The sequence below is a fragment of the Schistocerca americana genome, chromosome 2 (assembly GCF_021461395.2).
Source record: "Schistocerca americana isolate TAMUIC-IGC-003095 chromosome 2, iqSchAmer2.1, whole genome shotgun sequence".
In the NCBI taxonomy this organism is placed as follows: Eukaryota; Metazoa; Arthropoda; class Insecta; order Orthoptera; family Acrididae; genus Schistocerca; species Schistocerca americana.
Window position 1 is genome coordinate 627855254 of NC_060120.1, and position 26201 is coordinate 627881454.

The window sequence follows — 26201 nt, forward strand, 5'->3', positions numbered from 1 at the left end:
GTCTCCGAGCTGATAGCCCATGCTGCTGCAAACATCGTCGAACTGTTCGTGCAGATGGTTGTTGTCTTGCAAACGTCCCCATCTGTTGACTCAGGGATCGAGACGTGGCTGCACGATCCGTTACAGCCATGCGGATAAGATGCCTGTCATCCCGACTGCTAGTGATACGAGGCCGTTGGGATCCAGCACGGCGTTCCGTATTACCCTCCTGAACCCACCGATTCCATATTCTGCTAACAGTCATTGGATCTCGACCAACGCGAGGAGCAATGTCGCAATACGATAAACCGCAATCGCGATAGGCTACAATCCGACCTTTATCAAAGTCGGAAACGTGATGGTACGCATTTATCCTCCTTACATGAGGCATCACAACAACGTTTCACCAGGCAACGCCAGTCAACTGCTGTTTGTGTATGGGAAATCGGTTGGAAAGTTCCCTTATGTCAGCTCGTTGTAGGTGTCGCCACCGGCGCCAACCTTGCGTGAATGCTCTGAAAAGCTAATCATTTGCATATCACAGCATCTTCTTCCTGTCGGTTAAATTTCGCGTCTGTAGCACGTCGTCTTCGTGGTGTAGTAATTTAATGGCCAGTAGTGTATAATAATAGTTCTAGTAGGTACCCATCCAGAGAACAATGAAGAATTAATACAAAACTTTCATGGTGTACAGTACTTGACCTGTATAGATATGCTTACCTGTAATGGCAGATTAGAGTTGATCAGCTTTCACGAAAGAATAAAGCACTTTTATAAGCAGGACGAAGGTGCCATTTTAAGGTTCTCCCTTAATCTAAGCGCCGGAGTATTCATCCAATGTTTGGATTATTGTTGGAACCAGCACTGAGAAGTCACTTGACACTCTTTATGGACATCTGTTAACAGAAACAGCCACCTGGAAGGAACACATAGAGCTGTTAAACAGCAGAGTACTGGAGTCTTTTAGAGAAGCTGGAGTGACAGTTAATTTTCAAAACTCACACTTTGCCTAGGAAAAGAAATTATTTGGCTATCTGATTAATGTGAAAGGAATTCTGCCCGATTTAGGAAAGATTCGCGCGATTAAGATCTTCACCACCGTACGATCAAAAAGAACAATTTAGAGGGTGTCAAGGGCTCACCTCGATCTTTCGAAGATTCGTGCAGGATCAGTCGCTTAATGCTGAAGCATTGTTGAATCTGTTGCGGAAGAACGCCCCAAGTCACAGGACGGGCGTATGTAATTAAGCATTTCATGTTATCAAAAATGCACTGATAGAGCCCAAGCTGTTATATCACCGAGGCATGTACAACACTTTGATCTGATGACAGGTGTCTCTTCAGTCGGATTAGGAGACTGCCTATTCCAGACGAGGATGAGAGATGGAAAGCAACGTTTTGTTCAACAGCATTTGCCAGCAAAACGTTGTAGCCCTGCGCAAGTTTGTACACTACGACAGAACAGCGAGCGCTGTTCTGTCGTATTGTATTGTGACCAACAAGCTCTAACGTACTTGTAAACCTGTAAGTTAATGCATTCCAGGCTGTCAAGATGGATTTTGGCACTGTAAGAACACACTCTTAAAATCGTATATTTAAGCGGAAAGGAGAATACAGAAGCGTATGCGCTATCGAGACTTCCCGAAGGGTTAAGTCTGAAAACATCTGTGGTTGAACAAGTGGGTAATATCCCTATCTTATTGATGCTGGATCAGGCAAAGAGAAGATGTCATCTGTAACTTTTTGCCGGCCGAATTGGCCGTGCGGTTAAGGGCGCTGCAGTCTGGAACCGCAAGACCGCTACGGTCGCAGGTTCGAATCCTGCCTCGGGCATGGATGTTTGTGATGTCCTTAGGTTAGTTAGGTTTAACTAGTTCTAAGTTCTAGGGGACTAATGACCTCAGCAGTTGAGTCCCATAGTGCTCAGAGCCATTTGAACCATTTTTTGTAACTTTTTCGGAGTATGGCTGTACTGCAAGAACAAGACGACCGTTGGTCAAATGTTAGGCAGTCGCTGGCACACAACAAGAGTACAGACTGCATTTCTCGATAGTGCGAAAAAGAACTCATTTGGTATGCTCGCCACTTTTGAGGCCGTTGTGGTGCACGCAAGTGTGCTGATAAAATTAGAACATATTACTACTTCCCTGATATCAGAAGGAAAGTGTTGAAAGAAATAGGGTCTTGTCAAACATGTCACAAAACGAAAGCGAATAATCGAGGGAGTAATGGACTATTGCACGCTGCGCGGAGTGGCTCTCGGTTTGAGGCGCCATATACGGACTGCGGGGCCCCTTCTGCCGGAGGTTCGAGCCCTCCCTCGGGCATGGGTCTGTGTGTTCTTACTAACGTAAGTTAGTTTAAGTAGAGTGTGGACCGATGACCTCGGCAGTTTGGTCCCTTAGGAATTCATACGCATTTGAACATATGAACTATTAGACCCCGTAATTCCGGACAAGCTCCTGGCCATCGTATGTGTGGACGTGTGTGGGCCAACACGAAGGGATAGAAGTGGATGTAGTAGGTATATCGTAGCAGCCTCTGATGTATGTCAAGGTGCACCTGTTGAAGACAGAAACCTATTATTCTGAAACCATTGTTCGACGACTTCGTGCCGATATTTGGAAAACCACATGATGTAGTTTCGGACAATACAGCAAATTTCACACTTTTTGCTTGGGTACACTCAGTCGCATGAGAAGCTATCAAGCAGTTACTAACGTCTAGGTATTACTCCGAAGGGAACTCAGTTTAGGGAGTCTTCTGGGGATTAAATATAGTGTCCATACCGCCACAATAGGCAGACAAAATGGATTGACTACTTGACAAAGTCCGAATAAATTGTGGACCACTTAACAAGTACGACAATCCAGTTTACACCAGTGAAGCTGATATCCCGGCAAAAAGAGAGGAATGAAAGGTGCGAATGATAGACGGGATACAAATGAGAGTCCTCGGTGGGAGGAGGAAGTGAAACAAACTTTAGGTAATCTGATTGAACAGGCAAAAGTTCGGAAGTAGGCCTATGGTAATAGGAGATTGCAGATGCAAACATTATGGGTGAGCAAGTGCTCTTGCAAACTCATTTGAAATCTTCACTCTTAAAGAGAAGAAACGGCAAACGTTATATGGAGGTCCACTTGTAATACTAAGAATTCCACATCCTGGAGCTTACTTATTAGGCTATGGAGGAACAGACCTTATAAAAGGATTGTACTCCAATTAGGATGTAAAGCGATATTTTTCCAGAGGAGATGAAATTCAGATGAAATGTAAATATGAAGACTTGTCTGTGAATAATACATTTAAGTAGATGTTTTATGTATTTTTTGTTTGTTTGTAAGTTTATTATTGTGTCGTCAGCTCTTGAAGAACCGTGAGGATAATTTATGATCTTGGTGTATTTATGTGAAAACGTGTTCTAATCCTGATTAATTTTGCTGCAGCGATTGGAGTTTATGATAGTAATATATTTTATTTCAGTTGGTGATTGATGATTTCTACGTGTAGTGTTAAGTTCCTATTTCTGAGCAAGTACGCCAGATTATCTATGCCCAGTAATGGTGTGTCAAACAGCTTCAGTTTCGTGGATCTTGACAACACATAATTGAAATGTGATCATTCTATGCTACAAGTGTGGCGTGTAATGAAACTAATCCGTATTTTACTGTCATGAATCATTAAACTGTATTAGGAAGGCAGCTGGTACAGGGATTTGTAGTGAGGAATGTTGGCTAGCTGAGAGAATTTATATGTATTCGAGCCTTCAGTTCATACTTAGCCAAGAGAACATACAATGAAACTTAAAGGAAAGATGGGAGAGACTAATATTTTTAAATATTTGTACCATAAACATCAATAATGCGGATGGCCGTCATGACACAAACCACTATGAATTTCCAGTGATGCAGTGGCAATGTCTATAGTGGCGACGTGAACCTTCAATTCGATCATGAAGTGAAATAAATTAAAAGAAAGCCCAAGTGATCGAAACCCACGAATTGTGAATATGCCAGTCGAATGCGGAAGACCTTAGATGAGATGTTAACTATTGTGATTAGTGAAAAGAAGTGAAGGTACCTTAGATTCCGTGTACAATCTATGATATTCGTGCGGAAAATCGTCTGGTACTGCTAAATAAATAGCGATGGTGTAAAACCCGAATCGACTTCTGACAATCTGCAGGTCTACGAGTATTATCATTTGTAAATTACGTTTCCCATTCGATATGGCAGAAAACAGCAACAATGTCACAAGTCTGGAACAATTCGTTTCTTTTTCAGGAACTGACTCACTGATTTTGTCTAATCGTTGGTTTCATGTACCCCTATCCCATAAAACGCCGAGATTTGATGATGAACCCAGTTTCTGGTGCGTCCCACTTGCTTCTCCACCAAGAAGGACTTCCCTTTTTCGCCTTCTAGAACCTCGAGGTCTTCATCTTCCCTTTACAACCTTCGCACTGTTTCGCCGACGGCGTCTTCATGTCATACCATGAGTTCAGGAGCCGGATTTTGAACATTTTAATTAGACCCAACTCTCACAGTGTACGTGAATGGACGGTGACGAATTCCATAAAAACTAGTCTGACTATGCAAAGGACAATTATTGTAATGTAATACCAGTAGGTCTGTAACAGTGATTTCAACGTTAACTTTTTTTTCAGATGAAAACTTATCACCTAATAGTTTTGTCAATCCGTATGATGGTGATTGGTTTGGACTCAGACAGTCAGAAGGTTCACGAATATTTCTCGTGGTTTTCCATGGTTTTCAGGTGAGACCTGTCCAAATGGGGAGACCTTAAAGTTAACCCCTTAATGTCTGAATAAAATTTTACATGAATGAAAAAAATTAAAAATAAAGTCGCTGAATAAATACGCATAGGACTCAGGAGATGGCTGCTCGTGCCACAAACGTTGATACCCTCATCTAGAATCTCTACCTACTGTCACTGTCACGGAAACAGTTAAACTTTCCTTTCCTGACGACACATTCACATGATGCGAATTCTCGACACTTGACATTAAAGGGTTAAATTACCATTGAAAAACTAGCTGTTCTTTTGTACCCGAACATCCTTGTTGATTGACAGCTTTTCTTTTGTTACCTTTAGTGATCGCAGCTATTGTGTTCTTCGCAACATTTGATACTGAGTACATTCCTTGTTTGTCCTTGGTCGTCCTTAGTTGTAGCGAAACTTGTTAATTAAAACAAAAATACGCTAGCACGAAAGGCATCATGTAATGAGTGACAGCTGTACTAATTTTGAGATGGAGTGTGTACATTACTGTCATATTTGCGGCAGCGAAAGGAAGTGACTGTGAGAAAAAACTTTGTGTAGGCGATGCTACTCTTTGCCGATACGGCGTCCTTCACACTGGATTGATAATTCTTGTTACTGTGGCTTGAGATACTGCTGTAGAAAGATGTGTTTTTAAACACTTTGAGGCTGTGGACCTCCACAAAAAAAAATTAAAAACTTTTGTTTTATTTTTCGACATTCTTATTCCGTATTTAGTGGCAGTTTGACGAAATTTGCGAGTATGTACTGTAATTTTAAGCTTTTTTCAGATTCTCCTATTATAAGCTGATCATTAGCAAATAGCATCGTCATGAAAAATAACTTTTTACTGTGTCATTTGATGTAATTATTAATTGTTTTAGCATGCGGTTTATAACAGGAATTCAGCAAGTTTATTCCTCGCTAATTTGTGCTTTGTGATTTATCAGCTTTCCTGAAAACAGGGCATGCCACAGAGTTATTCCATTCATCTGGCATGTATCCGCTCAGCCAGGAAAATTTCATAAAATGTAGAAGTGTATACTGTAGTCGAACAGCTACACATTTAGTCAGTTCCTTGTTAACATCATCAGTGCCCGACATATCTATGTTTTTTTTTCTCGGACCACATTTTGTATTTCTTCGATTGTTATCAAATCTGCAGAGTCGCTAGCAATTGTATTTTTTCTGGTTCTCCTTTATTATCATTCCGCAAACATTTAAAATACTTGAACCATTTCTTTTCGGATATTATATTTAGTTGTCAAGCATCTCGTTATCGTTCTCTAATGCTTCTTAATTTTGTATCTTTTGTTTCATCTTCCATGAGCATTATGTTCTATTTCACTCACATATAGACTCCAACTTCCAGTGTAATTTTTTATATTTCTTTCATTGACAAAGCAGATTTACATTTATAGTCCCCTGTTGTTCATATTATAAGATAATGAGAATGGATTTAGATATTCTCTCTTCTTGTCTTTTATTAGCTTGTTAACATTGTCGTTCCAAATCGCAAATTGGTAATCCCTTTTTCCTCTTTCCTAACACTTCAGTGGCTGCTTGTGGTTTTTCTTTAATAATATTCCCTCTCCATTTATGTTGTTACTTACTGCTGTCTCTTGGCATTTCTCATTTAATCTCTTTGGATATAGTGGGATGATACTACAGTCTTACATCTGACTCAGTTTATGAGTAGTTTCTTCTATCGTTTAAAAATTTATGTCACTTTTAACTAAAAAACGATATGCTGATTTTTTTACAATAATGTAGGGTATTGTTAAAGCTCTACCTCGAGTTGTCTATGTAAATTGGTGGATGCCACGAGGTTTAAGAAATATGTTTGTTCTTCTTCTTCTTTCATTCAACTTAAAGACGTAGCACTATTATTCCTCTGTTTATAAAATGGTACGAATATAGTCTTGCTGAATCTACATACAGCAAGAATATATTCATACCATATATATATACAGCTTTCGGCACCTGGATGGAGATTGCAGCAGCAGCTCTTTGTTCTTGTAATACTCCAAAAGAGATCGTCACATAATTCTGCAATTTTGTCGTGCCTAGTGACGTTAAGATATGTTTAGGGATACATAACTGTTGACTGTACTGGCGAGAGAAGGTCTGTATTTTGGAAAAGACTCTGTTGTGGGCAGCTGAGGCGAGAAGACGTGCGACGGACTCGCTCTCTGTTAATAATGTAGCATAAAACTGTGGTCCAGCAGCAGCTTATATACTTGGGAGAAACGGCCTACAGTGAAAAATGGAGGTGCTGCTAAAAGCTGCTAAAATATTTAAAGTCTGCAAGGGGTGTTGATCTCGGTATATTCTCGGTATTCAGGATTAGTTATCAGTGTGCTTCAAATTGAGAAACTCTGAGAGTGGACAAGCACAAGCTCACCGCAGAGATGGCGTAATTTCGTAACATTTGAATGACGAAGTAGTGACTTATTCCGAGAGAACATTCTTGAATTGTGTATTTACCTTACGGACAAAGTTAAAATGAAGCCTTGTATGAAAGTTGTGGCATCTTTTCCGAGTGATGCTATAGACTAGAGCAAATCTCAAAAGTGGTCATACTGAGGACAGTAATAAATTTCTCACCTAAAAGAACTAGTTTATTCGCCTGATTATTGTGATCATCTTCAGAATGCTGTTAATCAGTAAAAAATATTTGTGTACATTGCAAAGAGAGGCTATGTAAAGAACAACCACGTAACAATGTGCGTTTATCAGATGCCATTTTCTTCATGCTAAGATGGTTAGAAGTGATAAATGGAGTCTATTATGTGGAGTTCGATTAAGCGAAACTGCTTTTCAGATCTGGATTCGTTGAACAGGTGCTGAGATTATTGTGAACATATTAAATTTGCATGATAACCCCAAAGTTTAAGCAAGACATGCCTCGCGGGTTTTCAATTTTTATAGCCAATACATTCTACACCCGATTTACGTAACCGGTAAGCAACCGAATAACACAGAGAAGTTGTCACAAGAAAAAACTAGTTACACCACTTTACCTTACTATGGTTCTGCGTCGGACACAACAGCTCTTAATTTCCGTAAAGGTAACGTTCGTGCCGTGTTCCGTAAGAACAGCAAGATAGGAAAGTAGTCGGGCACACCACCTCACGAAACAAAAACACCCACACTGTCAGGAATCCGTAGAATCAATTGTGGTGAATGTGAGAGTTTCTGTGTGGGGTAAAAGGGCGTGTGTTTTTCCACCAGGGCAAACAAACGCACACGAGACCTTTAAATCCTCATTTATTTCACATCTGTGTAGGTACAAGCGTAACGCGAGTGCAATGAAGAAACTCTGGGTACTGTATAGTATGTGAAGGGTCTATTAAAAGACACTCTAAAGGAAACACAGAATTATAGAGCCTTCAAAGTGCAACCAAAAGATTCACATTTGAACAAGCTGTTGTCAGAAATAAGAATGTTTTAGATCGTTTTAATCATTAATTCTAATGTCCAAAATCTATACACCCCTAGCCATTTCAACCCCCTGTTGTACGTAGCCCACTTTAGATTACACTGTGTAAAATATATATAAAATATATATCATACTCAGTGCTGAATCGTCACTCTTTGATGTAAATGCGTCTTACGTTGGTATCTCTGCCCAATGTTGAATTCATCCTGCATATAAATTGTGGTGTCACCGCCAGACACCACACTTGCTAGGTGGTAGCCTTTAAATCGGCCGCGGTCCGTTAGTATACGACGGACCCGCGTGTCACCACTGTCAGTGATTGCAGACCGAGCGCCACCACACGGCAGGTCTAGAGAGACGTCCTAGCACTCGCCCCAGTTGTACAGCAGACTTTGCTAGCGATGCTACACTGACAAATACGCTCTCATTTGCCGAGACGATAGTTAGCATAGCCTTCAGCTACGTCATTTGCTACGACCTAGCAAGGCGCCATTACCAGTTTATATTGAGATTGTTATTAATGTATCAACAAGATCGATGTTCTCCAATTAAAGTTAAGTATTCCAGCAGCAACGCACCTTATTGGCTATATTAATTACATTGTCCTGTTCCAGACCTCACGCCAGTCTGCGTGAGCTTAACGCGTGCCTTTCGGCTTCCTCCAAACTCCGTGAATTGGCTCCTGCCAATTCACAACATAAATAACACAAATCTATATATCATGTCATTCGTATCAATAATCGCACCAATTGTCCTATGATCATCAAGGGCGGCAAAGCCTTACAAGGATGTTTCCTATTTTTGAGCTGTTTCTTGCATAATATGATGCAGAGTCTTGTAAGTGAGTGTTAACAGACTGCAGCAGTGTAAGTTCATAGGCCTCCACGATCAGCGTAAACTTCAAACAATTCACGCAGCAACAGAAAGTACCAACTAAAGATCTAATCGTTAGCTTCGTCAAAAAATCACTGTTTATCAATGTGGCTATGCCATTAAGTTCCTGTAGGGGCAAACACCGCCAGACATTTGCAACACATTCTAGTTGACAGAGAAAACTCTGTGAGCAGACAAACGTTGCGCACAGCCAGCTCCTTCCTTTCAACTGTATCAGCTGATATATTCATCGAAGTGTTCGATTAGATAGCACAAAGTTCCTCGGCTGCTCCGACCAGGCAACATGTTTCTTGTCATCAACAGTCCAATGTCGATGTTGACGGGCCCAGGGAAGGCGTAAAGCTTTGTTTCATGCAGTCATCAAAGGTACACGAGTGGGCTTCGGCTCCGAAAGCCCATATCGATGATGTTTCGTTGGCTGGTTCGCACGCTGACACTTGTTGATGACCCAGCACTGAAATCTGCAGCAATTTGCGGAAGTGGTGCACTCCCGTCACGTTGAAAGATTCTCTTCAGTCGTCGTTGGTTCCGTTTTTGCAGGATCTTTCTCCGGCCACAGCGATGTCGGAGATTTGATGTTTTTCAAGATTCCTGATATTCACGGTACTTTCGAGAAACGGTCTTACGGGAAGATCGCCACTTCATCGCTACCTCGAAGATGCTGTGTCCCATCACTCGTGCTCCCACTTTAACATCACGTTCAGACTCACAGAAATCTTGTTAACCAGCCACAGCGGCAGTAACCGATCTAACAACTACGCCAGACACTTCCTGTATTATACAGGCGTATACTGCCTGTTTACATATCTATGAATACGCGTGCCTATACCAGTTTCTTTGGAACTGCAGTGTCGCTTCGGTCAAGCAGCTTGAGGATGTTGCCGATAGGAATCACTGTGGCCTGCTGGACGTGGCAATCTGAGGGATGTACGTCTCACATGTAATTAGACCAGTACACTATTGTGGCTGCCTCAGTTACTGCATTGATTTAATTCAATGGCGACAGTTGAAAGCCGGCCGGTGTGGCCGTGCGGTTAAAGGCGCTTCAGTCTGGAACCGCGAGACCTCTGCGGTCGCAGGTTCGAATCCTGCCTCGGGAATGGATGTGTGTGATGTCCTTAGGTTAGTTAGGTTTAATTAGTTCTAAGTTCTAGGCGACTGATGACTTCAGAAGTTAAGTCGCATAGTGCTCAGATCCATTTTTGACAGTTGAAAACTTGTGCTGGACTGAGAGTCGGGCGCAGGTTTCCTGCATACTAGAGAGGCTCTGATCACTAACCCATCCGGACACAGTGTCATCGCAACTGCTTGGACTATACTAGTGCGCAGCCTCATCAGGCCAAAAACCTGAACTCATCTACACACTACTAATGTAATGTCCCTTGCCCATTATCCTCATTACTCGTGGCATTTCGCCGATTCCCGTTAAAAGTTAGAGGCTAATGTGCATATGCGGCTGAGAAGATTACTGGTCCATCTCGACTGCATTTTATACGTGTGGATACGAAAGACTTGAGTTCTGGCCGCTGCACTAACAACTGAAGAGACACCAGGTGGGATGGAGATGTGTACCAGAACATGCGTTGTAGGTACGGTGTGTGTAAGAACGTTGGGGTTGCCACAAAGAGTCACAGAGGTAATGCATCAGTATCGTTCTGTATGTACAGTATGCTGGGTTCTTCTTTGTTTTCCGCCGTGCGGGACAGCCGCATGGTCTTGGTGCCTTGCCACGGTTCACGCGGCTACCCCCGTAGGAGGTTCGATCCTCCCACGGGCATGTGTGTGTGTGTGTTGTCCTTAGCGTCAGTTAGCTTAAGTTAGATAAAGTAGTTTGTAACCCTATGATCACAATATTCCAATTTCTTTTTTTTTTTTTAATACTGTAAACACCTAATTTTTAAGTGTTTACACAAAGTGACAAATGAGCATTCCGTTATGTTACCGTTCGCACTGTTGCCTAATGATTGTAGTCCGTCAAGCGTAATTTAATTCCTCAAGCAGAACCGGATGAGTTAAATGTAGTAATTTCGTAGAACGGATAAGGTACATTACCGGAGGTGGCTTCAAATTCAAAATATTATGCACTCAAATCCCACAAGAAGTCCTACAAGTATGTGAGAGGAATTACTGAACATCCTGTATATCTGTTTTAGAAAGATGAAAACTGGCTTGACGTCCTCCTAAAAGACTGCCTCAGCCTCCATTTCATTCGAACTGGCTCTGTAAGCGTAGAACAGATAGAACTTAAGTTCAAAGAAATAGGGTCCACAGCAATGGAGAGATTTATACTAAATAAATGAAATTACTAAGACACAGAACTGAGAGCCTGTGATACACAAAACAGATCAGAACACTGTTACCGAAGCAACGAAAAAACATGCCAAATTTAAAAAAAGCGCGATATACCCAAGATTGGTGATATTTTGCAGTAGCTCGATAGATAAAGCAAAGATAAAAGCAACATACATTTGACAGTTTCCACAACGGAACGCTGTCTCTAAATCTGGCAGAAAGTCCAAACGGCGTTCAATGTAGGCTTGCCCAAAGAGATTCTGGTCACATGTGAATCACATCACCTACAAGAATAACCTATAACTTCACTGCATGGTGGCGATGGTAAAGTTACCAATGAAAATGCCACTAACATGGAGTTACTAACTACGGTTTTCCGAAATAATTGCGTAAAAGAAGAAGAAGTAAATATTCCAGAATTCTAATGAGGACAGCTGCTAACATGAGTAACTTAGAAGTGGACACCCTCGGTCTAGCAAAGCAGGTTAAACTGACTCATAAAGGCACGTACTTGGACACAGACTGTATACAAATTAGGGAGTATACTGATATAACAGCATACATGAAAGTCATATACAACTGCTTGCTCGGCAAAAGATCCGTACATAAAGGCTGGGAAATTCAAAGATCATAGCAATATACAAGAAAACATGTAGGAGTAATTCAATGAATTAGAGACCCATCTCATTGACTTCGATTATTGTATGTTAACCGGGGACCTAGAAACGACGGAGAGGCTCCGTCCCCGCCGCAGCCACAACCCCACGACGACTACCGCAGTCCACTTTACCCCCCCCCCCCTCCTGCCTTCCCACACCTAACCCAGGGTTATTGTGCGGTTCGGCCCCCGGTGGACCCCCCCAGGGAACGTCTCACACCAGACGAGTGTAATCCCTATGTGTGCGTGGTAGAGTAATGGTGGTGTACGCGTACGTGGAGAATGCGCAGCAATCGCTGACATAGTGTAGCTGAGGGGAACCAGCCCGCATTCGCCAAGGCAGATGGAAAACCGCCTAAAGACCATCCATAGACTGGTCGGCTCACCGGACCTCGACACAAGTCCGCGGGGCGGATTCGTGCTGGGGACCAGGCGCTCCTTCCCACTCCGGAAAGCGTGTGTTAGACCGCTCGGCTTACCGGGCGGGCTGACGTCTATTAGCAGGAAGATTTTTGATTATGTACTTTGTTCGAACGTTATGAATTTCCTCAAGCAAAACAATCAGTCGACACAAAGTAAGCACTGATTCAGGAAATACTGTTCTTGTGAAACACAGCTAGCTCTTTATTCTTTCGCAGTAATGAGTACCATCGACAGGAGATCTCAAATTGATTCCAAGAGGCTTTTGATACCGTTTCTCACAGGCGGCTTCCAATAAAATTGTATGTGTATGGGGCATCGACTCTGTTATACGACTGAATGCGTGATTTCGTGAAAGGAGGATCACAGTGCATAGTACCTCACAGAAAGTGAGTGAAACAGAAGTGACATCTGGCATTCTCGAAGGAAATGTTACTGGCCTTCTGCTGTTTCTTATCTTTATAGAGGACATATGATGCCACTGAGCAGCCATCTTAGACTGTTTGCAGATGAAGCTGTCATTTACCGTCTAGTAAAGTCGTCGGAAGATCAAACCCAATTGCTAAACGATTAAGACAAGATGTCTGTATGGTGTGAAAAGTTGCAGTTGACCCTAAATAATGAAACACGTAAGGTCTTCCACATAAGTGCTAAAAGGAAGCCGTTAAATTTCTGTTACATGATTGACCGCATAAATATAAAGGTTGTAAATACGTAATACCTAGGAACAACAATTGTGGACAATTTAAATTGGAACGGATCACTTTAATAACGTTGCATGGAAGGCAAACCAAAGACAGTTCGTTGTTGACAGAACGCTTAAGTAACAAGCCTACTAAACAGACTCCCTCCACTGCACTTGTCTATCCTTTCCTAGATTACTATTGTGCAGTACGGGATCCTCAACCGATAGAATTGAGAGAGAGGTCATCAAAAAAGTTCAACGAATAGTAGACCGTTTTTCATAATCGCGAAGTAGGGGAGAGAGTGTCACGGATGCGATATGTGAGTAGGGTTGGCAATCATTAAAAAAAGGCATTTTTCATTATCAGGAGGGCTTTCACTAAGCTTAAATCTTCTATGCTCTCCTCCGAATGCGAAAATATTTTGTTGAAACCCACCTACATAGGGCAAAGTACTCATTCCAATAAACACTTCTGTAGCACCACATCTCAATTGCTGCGATTCTCTTCTTTCTTGCTTCTACGGTACAGTGCTGTGCTCCAAACGTAATTTCTCAGAAATTTCTTCCCCATATTTGGGGCTATTTTTGATAGTGTCCGCCCCCGGTAGCTGAATAGTCAGCGTGACGGATTGTCAATCCTCTGGGCCCGCGTTCGGTTCCCGGTTGTTCTGTCCTCATCATCATCCTATCATCTTCATCGACTGCAGTGGCGTCAAATTGAAAGTCCAGCACCCGGCGAACGGTCTGCCGGGCTGGTGGCCCTAGCCATACGATTCAATAAATAAAATTTTTGATAGTAGTAGACATAATTTGGCAAGGGATGCCCTTTTTGTTAGTGCTAGTCTGCATTTTATGTCCTGCTTGGTCCTCCGTCATGTTTTATTTTGCTAGTAGGTAGCAAACTTACTTAACTTCATCTGATACGTGATCATGGAACCTCATATTCAGTTTCTGAATTTAGCCATTTGTGCTACTTCTCACTACTTTCGTCTTTCTTCGATTCATTCTCAATTCATATTCGGTACTCTCTAGACTGTTCATTCCATTCAGCAAATCCTCGAGGGCTCTTCAGTTTCATTGAGGATAGAAATGTCAGAGGCGAATATTATCATTCACATCTTTTCACCTTCAATTTTAATTACACTCTTGAACCTTTCTTTTAATTGCATCATTGCCTCTTCGATGTATGGACTGAAAAGGCGTCATACTGCATCCTTTTTAATCTGAGCACTTCGTTCTTGGTCTTCCACTGTTATTGTTCCCTCTTGGCTCTTGCACACTGTGTATTAACCACGTTATTCTATAACATACCCCTATTTTTCTCAGAATTGCAAACATCTTGCACCATTTGACACTGTCGAACACTTTTTCCAAGTCGACAAATCCTTTGAACGGGTCTTGATTTTTCTTTAGCCTTGAATTCATTATTAACCGCAACATTTCCTTAAGCCAAACTGATCGTCATCTAACACATGCTCAGTTTTCTTTTCCAGTCTTGTGTTACGTTATTCTCGTCAGCAGCTTGGATGCATGAGCTGTTAAATTGGTTGTGCAATAATTCTCTCATTTGTCGTCTCCTGCAATCTTAGGAATCATTTGGATCACGTTTTTTTGAAAGTCAGACGGTACATCAGCAGACTCATACAGTCTACACACCAACGAGAGTAATCGTTTTGTTGCCACTTCCTTCAATGATTTTTTAAATTCTGATGCAATATTACCTATCCCACCTGACTCATCTGATCCTGAGTCAGTGAAAAAGACCAATAAAAAGGTGTTAGCATGTGCACGTAATGTGCTGCTCCAGTCTCTTCTGTACGTAAGGTCCATCACCGTTCCCTTTGGATCCCTACGTAATTCGGTGCTCTCCGATACACACGATCGAACAGCGGAGCACTGGTACTCAAGCGTCAACTTTAGGTTGCAATATCTCCGGATGTAATTAACATTTTACAATGCAACAAATGGCACTGATTACGTATTTGTTTATATGTTCAGATGTGCTATCAAAACTAACGGGGTTCCATTTAAAAAAACGTAGGTTTGTGTTAAAAAACATACTTCCGTGCATTTTTGTATGGTTTGTATTAACCAATTACACTAGCCCCTCTCCTCACGATCGGTCTGTGGAATCGATTCGTCAGTATTTGATGTGGTTTACGAAATATATCCAGCGGTAACGTTAGGTGACTCACCCTGTATAAAAGAGCGCTCAATGGACATGATACGGACATAAAAATCTACCATTGTAGTACTAAGCTTAAGGTACGATATATGTTTTAGTTATAATAAATATTTGTTCTGGGAATACTGAATCATTTAGCAGTGCTCATTCCTATCATCTCCTCAGTATTATTTTCATTTTATTTATGCATTTTGCTAAGATTACAGACACCAAGATCAGCAGTCCAATGTGCGTGTTACATTGATAAAAAGAAAACTGTTTTATCGTCTTCTTGCATCAGCTTTAATATTGAATTTCCCTTTTGTGTGATGTTACAGTTGTTTTTGCGCCCTTAAGAACTTTCTGGTCCCTTAGGAGATTGTTTTGTCATAACAATAACTTCACGACCGGGTACGATCGTATCTACGATCATGAAGTAATTAGAAAGACGATAACACAATTTCTTAATCAATAGCATGCTAGCTGTGACTGCTTCAAGCCACGCGAAACTGCAAGTAAAAACTATTCACATTTCATAATACAATGTTTTATGACAATGGTCAATCCATGATTCTTACGCCAATTGTGATTGATAAAACAGTAAGCGAAATCTCAATTTCCAACTTTTCCATTGAACAACAACATCACTTTTATTTTGTAACATCACACTTGGCGCCCGAACAGGGACCTGGCCAAAAATTAGTTCAAATTGTTGGAAAATTTTCTATGTGCTTGTGATAATAAATGTTCTGTCGTTTCATGTACACATCATCTCTATGTGAGGATGACGGAAAATATGCTGGTCAACAACGCAGTTTAATTATCGAGAGAAAGGAAAAGGAAAGAGGCGCGAATTTGCCGAGACAATATAGCGGTAACCAAGCCATCAAAAAGTAAGTCAGAATTTTGCATACGCAGTGTAGTGCTTCAGTAGCAACGTTGCTTTTCCAAGTCGATCCACATCCTTTCTATCTCCTTCCCGCTATAGAAAATCTGCTTTTTGAACGTAAGTGTTAATTAAAATTTTCGGGTTTTAGAGTAAAATTCTTCGTAGTCTGATAATAGAAATTATTTCTCTCCATTGTTAGTTTAGGTATACTACATTTTCAACATGGTGGATATTTTGTGCAATTTGCAGTGAAGAGCATATTCATTCATTTGTCTGAAACGTTTAGGTTCCATCTTGTCTTCTCGCCAGATAGGATTTCATTTGTTGGTCACGCGAGAGCGGTGCTCTTAGCGGACTCACCACGTCACTGACAAACGACGAAAGCCTTGCGTAGCACGTGATTTACTGACGAAAATGGCAGATAGTAAACAGAGACAGGTGACAACAGGAGACGGGAGTGAAGACGTTAACAGTAATCCATACCCTTTACGATCGCGAACGGTAGGTTCCCGTGTGGAAACTGAACTAACTATGTCTGTAACACGGGAAAGTGACCCTAAAGTCCAAACTCTTCCCGCTGCAGCTACAAATGACGTCGGTGCGTTAATGGAAATGGTGAAGTAACAGTTTGACGCAGTAAATGAGACTATAAAAATACAATATGAGACTGTCAACGCCCGATTAGATGCTGTAAGCGAATCAGCAAAAACACAGTTAGGCACAATCAAAACAGATCTGCATAAAGAAATTACGGCTGAATTAAATACCCATTTGGGTGAGGTGCTAACTAAGATCAGTGATCAAATTCAGAAAATGCAGAAACAGGTGAAAAGTGAAATAGCTGAAGTATATGGAACATTAAACACAAAAATTCAGGCAGCTACCAAAGAAATAAACTCAGTTAAAAATACAGCATCTGACATTGAAGGTGTAGTAGAGGATCTGTCGAGGCAGATAGACTCAATCAATGTCGAAGAAAAGGTTAAGAGCACCGTGAAAGCACACGCGGAGGCATTGTCGGAACACTACGGTGAATGGATAAAGGGTAAAGATATTTTTATCGAAAAGAAGGTCAGGGAGGAGCTTAGGGAGACTGTCAAGGATGTAACATATGAAATCTTAGCTGCTTCTGGTAAGTCGGGTGACACAGTGGTTTCGGAATTGGGACAGATTCGGAGGACCCTTACACGGGATCTTCCTGAGTGGAAGCAGCAAGTAATGGACGAGGTCAGAATGCTGAGAAACTGGGTAGAAAATCCGCACACGCATACGCAAACTATAGGGAACAACTCTACAGACTGTGATGAATGTGAGTCAACTCCTTATGGTTCACCGCCGGATTACATGCAGAACAACGGTTCTGTTGAGCCCCGAGTGGGGAAAATAAATAATCCGCCCACAATTCTGAGTTTAATGCAAGAGGAAAGTGTGATTAAGCATCGCACTTTTCCTGTTTTTCATCCGCAGAAGCGAGAAATACATCCCATCGTGTTCTTAAAGAATTTTTCCGGCATATTTCCCAGGAGCTGGACAGACAGACAGCGTATTCAGTTCGTCACTGGCTTTATTTCCGGTGATGCAGCATTATGGGGAACGGAAATGTTAGACACGTGTAGGAATTATAAAGAGTTTGAGAAAATGTCTTGGCAAAATTTTAGAGTAATGGGGTACAGCGAAGATTAAGGAAGGAGGTGTATGGTGCGGAAATTTTCAATGAGAAGCATGGAAGTCTCCGGAGATACTTCGAGAAGTATCAAGCAAAAGTTAAATTCTGGGATTCTCCGATTACCTCCAAGGACGTAATTATGATTCTCAAAAGCAAACTCCCTGTGTCTATTAGAGAGAAACTAGTAAATGTGTCCGAAGAAGACACGGATGCATTCCTTTCTGTGCTGGATTCCTTAGATTTAATTAGCGAGGATGTGCGTTCCAAGGTTGGGAGCGGCAAATTCTTCCCTGGCAGCCAGCAGAATGCATCGCACGCGGACAACAATGCGCCGAAGGAGATAGCGAGCTACTGCGACCGCTGTTGCCAACCTGCCAGCCGTTATGAAAACGCAAACGGCAATAACTTTAAACGGAAGCAGAAAACCAGTTACAGGAATCAGCAGTGATACCACCCAATTTACAACCACCAGGTACAACATCAGTACGGAAACCCACCCTTTAATTCTGCGCCTGAGCAGTGTGGAAATTCTCCACAAACGATTGCTAATTTTTCAAATGGGCCAGTCTACAATCAAAGTTGTAGGTCGAAAAACAGCAAGTGGCATGGGCAAGGCGGAGGCCACCCAGCACAACATCAGAACAACTTTTCACAGGATAGAGGACCGCGGAACAATTTTCAAACGGCACCAAATGCGAACTTTCCTTCACAAGGAAATGGTTTTGCCGGCAACCAAAAGATCGGGCGATATCATCCGTCTCAAATATTCTATTCACAAGTGAATTCACCCAGTGGATTTTACCCCTTTACACCGGAATTTGTACCACATAACCAGCGCCAATATGAAACGGAACAAACACTTAAGGCCATGAATGACAAACAGACTAAACATCCTGCGGAAAATTAGAGGCAGCGCCTTTCAGCCTCCAAGAGGTCGCTGCGGATTTTGAGTGGGAGTACTAACGAATACTCCGATTCTGAGTACATGCGATACTGTACGACCATGAGACCGACTTACGAGATGACCTTGAACTTGACAAAGAAGCTCAAGGCATTAATGACAATAAGATGAACAGGTCCAGGCTTCGATTAAGATTTCTATTGCCAACATTCCTGTCACAGCCATTGTTGATACAGGAGCAAACATCAATGTCATGTCATCATGTCTCTTCAGACAGGTGTCTTCTGTTTGAAAAGTTTTATCATTGCCGATTCAGGGTTGCTCCATATCGGGAGCGATTGGTCCATTGAAACAGATAGTTTCCAGACACAGCCTCAACTGCAGATAGAATCTGTTTTGGTTTCTTGTCTCTTGCGTACTGGAAATTTCCTTGTGTGAACTGTTAATGATAAGTATTGTGTTGAACAGCGCGCTGACTACATGGTAACGGCTACTACATGTAAACTTTAAGTATTAATTGTTAAGTATGGAAAAATTGTTTATAGTGATGGACATTGAACTGATATTTCTTCAACAAGCTGTAGCATGAAATTGAGGTTGCACCAATAATTTCAATTTAACTTTAAGTTTGTATACACAAAAAAAAAAGTGCTTGCGAGGTGATTGCCCGGAGCTATATAAATATGTAAAGGTGCGAAATGGAGGAGGATGCGTAAATAAGCACTTCTCTCAAGGTACAAGAAGATTTATAGATTTATTTTTAGTAATGTAAGTGCTTGAAGCTCTGTTGTAAAAGCCAAAATTACCTGCTAAAAAAAAATACATATTCAAAACGTCCAGACAGTGAACAGGAGTGGAGGAAATATCTTAGCTTAAAGTTCAGTTAAAGCGTACTGTTAAATGAGAAAACAAGTGGTAACCCAGATGTGTTCACGCAAGGAGAAAATAAGCTGTAGTAATCTAAATTAGGTGAAATACAGTACAAATAGAGGCAAACCATGAAGCATCAATAATGTAGCGTAAGTACTCCACGAGGCCATTAATTGCTATGAAAGTAAACTATTTCCCTGTGATCTGAGCCCAATGTAAAGAGTATATGAGGAATGTTAGCTGACGAATTGATTTCAGTAGAATCAAGGTACTAAATAACCACACAGCAAGCCCCCTGTATCATAAATAAGTCCAAGTAAAGGTCTTCAGAAGATTTGTAGTGTAATATAGCGACCATTCAATACCCTGATTGATGGCTAATCTAAAGAACAAGCAATGCAGTGATATTTAAACTTAATACTGACTTAAACCAGAGTAAGATGTAGAAGTAGCAAAGCATGCTGTAATGAAAGAGGTTAAAAATTTATATATGTGCCTATGTTTATTATGATAATTTTATTTACATGTTGATTTTATTGCAAAAATGTCTCCTAAGAAACTCCTCTTATGAAATCCATTTTCCTTGTGCCCGTTCCTTTTGATCCTGGTTTATTAACCCAGACCAAGGGTCGACTTGTAAAAGGCACGTGTGCTTGGAGGCAAAGCAGTGCTTATGAGAAATGAGACACTTGGCGCGATGCACTTCGCTAGCTTTGGTAATGTTTGTTATGGACAGTTTGCGTAAACCCAGTGAAATGTGGGTAATTCCATTCATGCGAAAAATAGTAGACACGAGTTACCCTATTCTTTTTAACAGAGAACGATTGCTGAGTACATGAAGCGAAGAGGGAGACCTATTGTTATCCAGTCTGCCCTCAAATATAGAAAAAAAATTTTGGCAAGCACAAAGGAAAGCACAAAAGAAAGGGTTCAGCGTTAAATGCGTACTCGTTAAATAGTAGATATGCTGCGTGGCAGTAGAAAATGATTTTGGGTGCACTAAAGAATAAATGCAACGAGTGTTGCGAAATCTGTAGTTTTCATAATGAGGAGATGAGCCCTTAAAAGAAAATTTGAAAGAACATTTATAGATTCACTAGTGAAAGTAAACCTTGAGATATAAAGAGTCCATTCATAAAGCAGTTGTTCACTGGACTTAACAAAAGGAGTGACCATTAATTGTAAATATTAGCTCGTAAGTGATCTTTTGTAAATAGTAGAATATAAGTCTTTCTGTACCAATGGAGGAAACCTGCAAAATTGATTGTTTTGTAAATGAACACTATTGACGAAGGAACTGAGCACGAATGCTGTGTGAAGATGCACACTAAAGTGCGACGTGCATAATAAAAATAACTGTTCAGTGTGTAATAGTGGTAGTGCTGTATTGCAAGTGTAAAAAAGAAGTCAAGGCTACGATAACAAGTGCAACGCAAAGTTCAGTGTTGTTCTAAGTGCAGCGACAGCTAAAACATTCGTCGTCACTTACCTGTGAGCCTCATGGGAGGCAGTTGACAGGGAAGTATGGAGGCAGCTTCAGTGTCCGGCTCCTCCGATGGAAAACGCGCGCGAGGTGTTTGTATCGATGCACTCGCGTGATACGAAGTTCACAAAAAAAAAAAAAAAAATAGCGATCGACGACCGGCAGCTCTGTTACAGCCTGAGCGCGAACGCATACTGAGTATTGGAGCTCACGCAACACTGTGCAGCCGCTGTGAGTGGCTGACGTGTGGGTGACGAAACAATCCAAACTTTAAACTGCTAAACGCCATGACTTCCATCGTAAATACTGGAGGAAAGACATTTGCACATTTGTGTGACTACATTTTCATACGTAAATTAACCAATTATTTTGAGTTGAAGTTAAGATGAGTGAGAAGTAGATTGTTAGATTACTCAGACCTTAAAGCCATTAATATCTGCACTCCTGAACACTGCTAAAATGAATTATAATCCTGTCTCTTGATGGACAAAGAAGATGAATGTGCACTATAGGAAGACACTGAACTCCAGACCAGCCCCGATCCTTAACATATGTATCCAATAGGTTGTAAGTTATACTAATAATTTTCCACTTCTTCTGTTTCATATTGTAAATAAAAACCCGGGAAGCCACTTGAATTCCTGGCACCACAGTGGAAAGGACAGATATACTGTATGATGAACGCCGTAGACGCCTAACACAGAAAGTGAAAGCATCACGAAGTGTAGTGCTACGCTATTAAACTGTAATTGAACCACAATGAGTCAACAGATGCTCGAACATTGTCCACTATAGTTTAGTGAAAATAAGCACTCACTATACTCATGTATTAGTTGTTAAGCTCAATAGAATGTAGTTTCTGAATTCTATCCCCTGAAGTGTGAAATGAACGTTCACTTATTGTTATAAGCAAATATGGACCAAACTTAAATATGCACATAAATGTTAATCTTGGTATTATGGAATGAAGTGCCTGATGAACAAAGAGTGAAAAACTTTATTTTGAAAAATGATAAATATCTTATATATGTTTATAAATGTAATTTCAATTTATGTACTTTGTATGCCAGTAACATTATGTAAACGTCACACCAAAAATCACGAATATCTCATGAGGACATGAGGATCGAGGTAATCCTTCGGCATTCCCTCTCTCCTCATGGGAGGCAATGTGATATTCGCTATTTTTGACTTCATTAAAACAGCAAATACGAGTAGTTAATACTTTCAGCCAGAAGGCAAATACTTGTTTATGAACAATGATTAATGTATAATAAGGCGTCGCATAGCGACGGTGGAATTTCCTACATAATGTAATTCGTCGTCTTTGAGCGGCAATATAAACACAAAAATACGGATAGATATGCGATCCTTCACTATTTTGTTCGCTGGAGAGCAAATGAAGCCTTCAGCGCTAAAGACTTGCACTGTTTTTTTTTCTTAAGTAAGACGGACGTAGATTTGTGGCGGTCTGATCTAATTTTTTTACTAAATAAATAAAAACGTGTTCCGTCTAAGTTTGAGTGAAGTGTAAGAAGAACTGTTATAACTTATCGGGACGACGCACGGGTGACTCAAAAGGACAATGGCTATATAAAAGAGCGCTCAGTGGACATGATACGGACATAAAAATCTACCGTCATTGTAGTACTAAGCTTAAGGTACGATATATGTTTTAGTTATACTAAATACTTGTTCTGGGAATACTGAATCATTTAGCAGTGCTCATTCCTATCATCTCCTCAGTATTATTTTCATTTTAATTATGCATTTTGCTAAGATTACAGACACCAAGATCAGCAGTCCAATGTGCGTGTTACATTGATAAAAAGAAAACTGTTTTATCGTCTTCTTGCATCAGCTTTAATATTGAATTTCCCTTTTGTGTGATGTTACAGTTGTTTTTGCGCCCTTAAGAACTTTCTGGTCCCTTAGGAGATTGTTTTGTCATAACAATAACTTCACGACCGGGTATGATCGTATCTACGATCATGAAGTAATTAGAAAGACGATAACGCAATTTCTTAATCAATAGCACGCTAGCTGTGACTGCTTCAAGCCACGCGAAACTGCAAGTAAAAGCTATTCACATTTCATAATGCAATATTGTATGACAATGGTCAATCCATGATTCTTACGCCAATTGTGAACGATAAAACAGTAAGCGAAATCTCAATTTCCAACTTTTCTATTGAACAACAACATCACTATTATTTTGTAACATCACAAGTTTGATGTAACCCTCATTTTCTCTATGTAAGTCATGGTATTCATGTTTCATATTTAATTGGACCATCCCTGTTCCAGTTCAGATGGTCAATATCATCCACTGCATCACTTTATCTTAATATTCCGCACGATCGTATAGAGAATATGTTCGTTTACTGTATATATCAACGGATTCCGTCATTGTTAGCATCCCAGGGGTATGCTTGAAGTTCAGCGTTAGTATCACATAAGGATCTGGTGACTCCTGGCCAGGATTTTTTGTGCACTGGCGATCTCATGACATATGCAGTCGTATTATGGATAACCTTTATCGGGGTGTGACCTTCTGATGCACAGTCATTCGCAACTTAAAAGATTTTAACTTTGAAGTTTTACAATCCAAGACCGGAAACGAACATGTGAGCACCACAATAATATACATCTCATGCACCTAAAATAACATTAAGCTGGTGACGCTCTGCTTATTTATTAGGTTTCATTCTGCAAGAAGTAGGGGATAAGGATAATCAGCCGTTATCCTGTGTCTCAACGTTAAAATTTGGGTTGCTTTTTTATTTAATTGTGTTTCTGCTTTTGGAAGGGTTTCATTGTGATTTTTGTTTACTTTGGTGCTTAGGGACTTTCGTGATAGGCGAAAAGTCTTGCTCGTACATGCAGTTTCTCTAGCATGAACGATCTCGAGAAAAAAGAATTCGGTCATTGGGAAACCATATGTAGTTGCTTAATCTAGGATTTCCACCAAGACAGTACGCAACAGAGAGAGGCCAGCGAAATTCTGAATAATAATTTACAGGAAACTTGAAATTGTAAAGAGTGTTATAGGCTAAAGTCCAGCAACCGTGCGTAACTTAATTACTAAATGTAAGTATAGCCACCTCGACTGCATAAAACTGTTGTCAAATTGACCATGGTTTCGACAGCTCTAAGGCGGTCTTCATCAGAATACTAATTACATACGATTACCTAGAAGATGTAATGACATGGTTCAAAAATACAATATAATTAGTAGGATTACTTCCATATACTCTACAAACATTGTACTTACATGTAATCACACCACAGATGAAAAATAATTGAGCGAAAATGCTCTTCTCAAATTGAAATAATCACAAGAATAAAAATTATACTGTAAAAATATAACATTTTTGTCAATTGGAATATAATTTTCCATCGAAATACAGTTGCAGTCACGAGGTAGGTTACAGCCAAACAACTGCATCAAGCTGCCGCTTCCGTCAGAGTAGACGGCTAACAGTCCAAGGCGGCCCCTTTTTCGACACGAAAACAGATTCGCGCCATCTAGCAAGAAGTGATCGAATTACAGACAGGAGCAAATGAGGCACTGCATAGGCAATCTAACATTACAGCTGAAAACAGGAATCAGTGCATGAAAATTACAACTTACCGTAACGGTCTTATTTTATAAATGAAATATAGTTCAAATGTACATAAAAAATGTAAAACTGGAACGTATAACGATGTTTACGAGTCTACATGAGAAGAATATCGCCATTCAGGCCATTTGTAATTTGTGGCTCTGTACATTGAAAGAAGTTTTTATTGCGTGATTGCAACTGTTCGTTCAGAATGAGACAGTCCTTCAGAGATAGTTCAAAAATCTCTAGCGTTTCTAAGATGTTAAGCCTCAGCCTTTTTTCTCCGAGTGCAACATCTGGGCGTCTTTTACATCTTTAGGATTATGTCCTGTGATTAACAGATAGTCGCCGAAATTTGAATTGTGAAGGTTTGTGCCTTTTTTACCGAGGAGGTGTTCCTTAAATCTTGTCGAAATACCTCCGCCTGTTTGGCCAATGTAACAGGCAGGACAATTGCCGCAAATCATTTTATAGACACCAGAAATATCCAGAGGGGAAAGCGTAGGTTTCAAGTTATGTGTGCTGCTACTTTTTAAGGAATTACTAGTTAAGAAGTATTTATTTTGAAATAAACACTGTATCCTGTAAGATATTGGACCCAGAAATGGTATAGAGAAATTTTGTTTCTTTTCATTAGATTCGTTAACAGAAAGGTGACTCTCTTATTGGTTTTCCTACTAAAAATACTATGTACTGTAGAAGGATCATAGCCATTATTGGAAGCCACAGTTTTAATGAGACTGATTTCAGAATTGAGATTTTCAGAAGAAAGGATTTTGGAGGTGGTTCTATGACTAGCTGAATGAAAATGGCCATCTTATGAGAATGCCGGTGTACTGACGTGAATGGAATAATTTGATCAGAACTGGTTTCTTTCCGGAAGATATTGAAGCTAACTTTGTCGTCTACTGTCATAAGAGTGAAATCTAGAGAATGAAATTGCCGGAACTCATTTTCGCATTCAAAGGTGAAAGAAATATTTTCATAAAACTCGTTGAACATATTAAAAATTTATCAATACCGTCATTAGCCCATTTGTATGTGATCAAAATGTCATAGAAGTATCTAGCGTATCAAACATTACTGGAAAATTTCACTTCTATAGAATTAATGAACAGATCTGCAATGATTCCTGCTAAGGGGTTCCTCATTGCAAAGCCATCTAATTGCTGATATAATTTTCCATTAAATTCAAAGCAATAGTATTTTACTACAGTGCGAAGTAAGTTCATGAAATCGGTGATTTGTTCATCAGATAAATCTTTTTGAAAGAACGTAAATCAATTTCTACTATGTCTAAGGCTTCAAGTACCGGCACATTTGCGTAAAGATTTTTAATGTCAAAGGAAATTTATTTCGTATCTCTATCACAGTTAACGTCTTTAATTTTACAGACGAAACCTTGACTCCTGGAAACAGAATAATTGCTATGGAAAACAAACAATTCTTTCAATATGTCTTGCAAGAATTT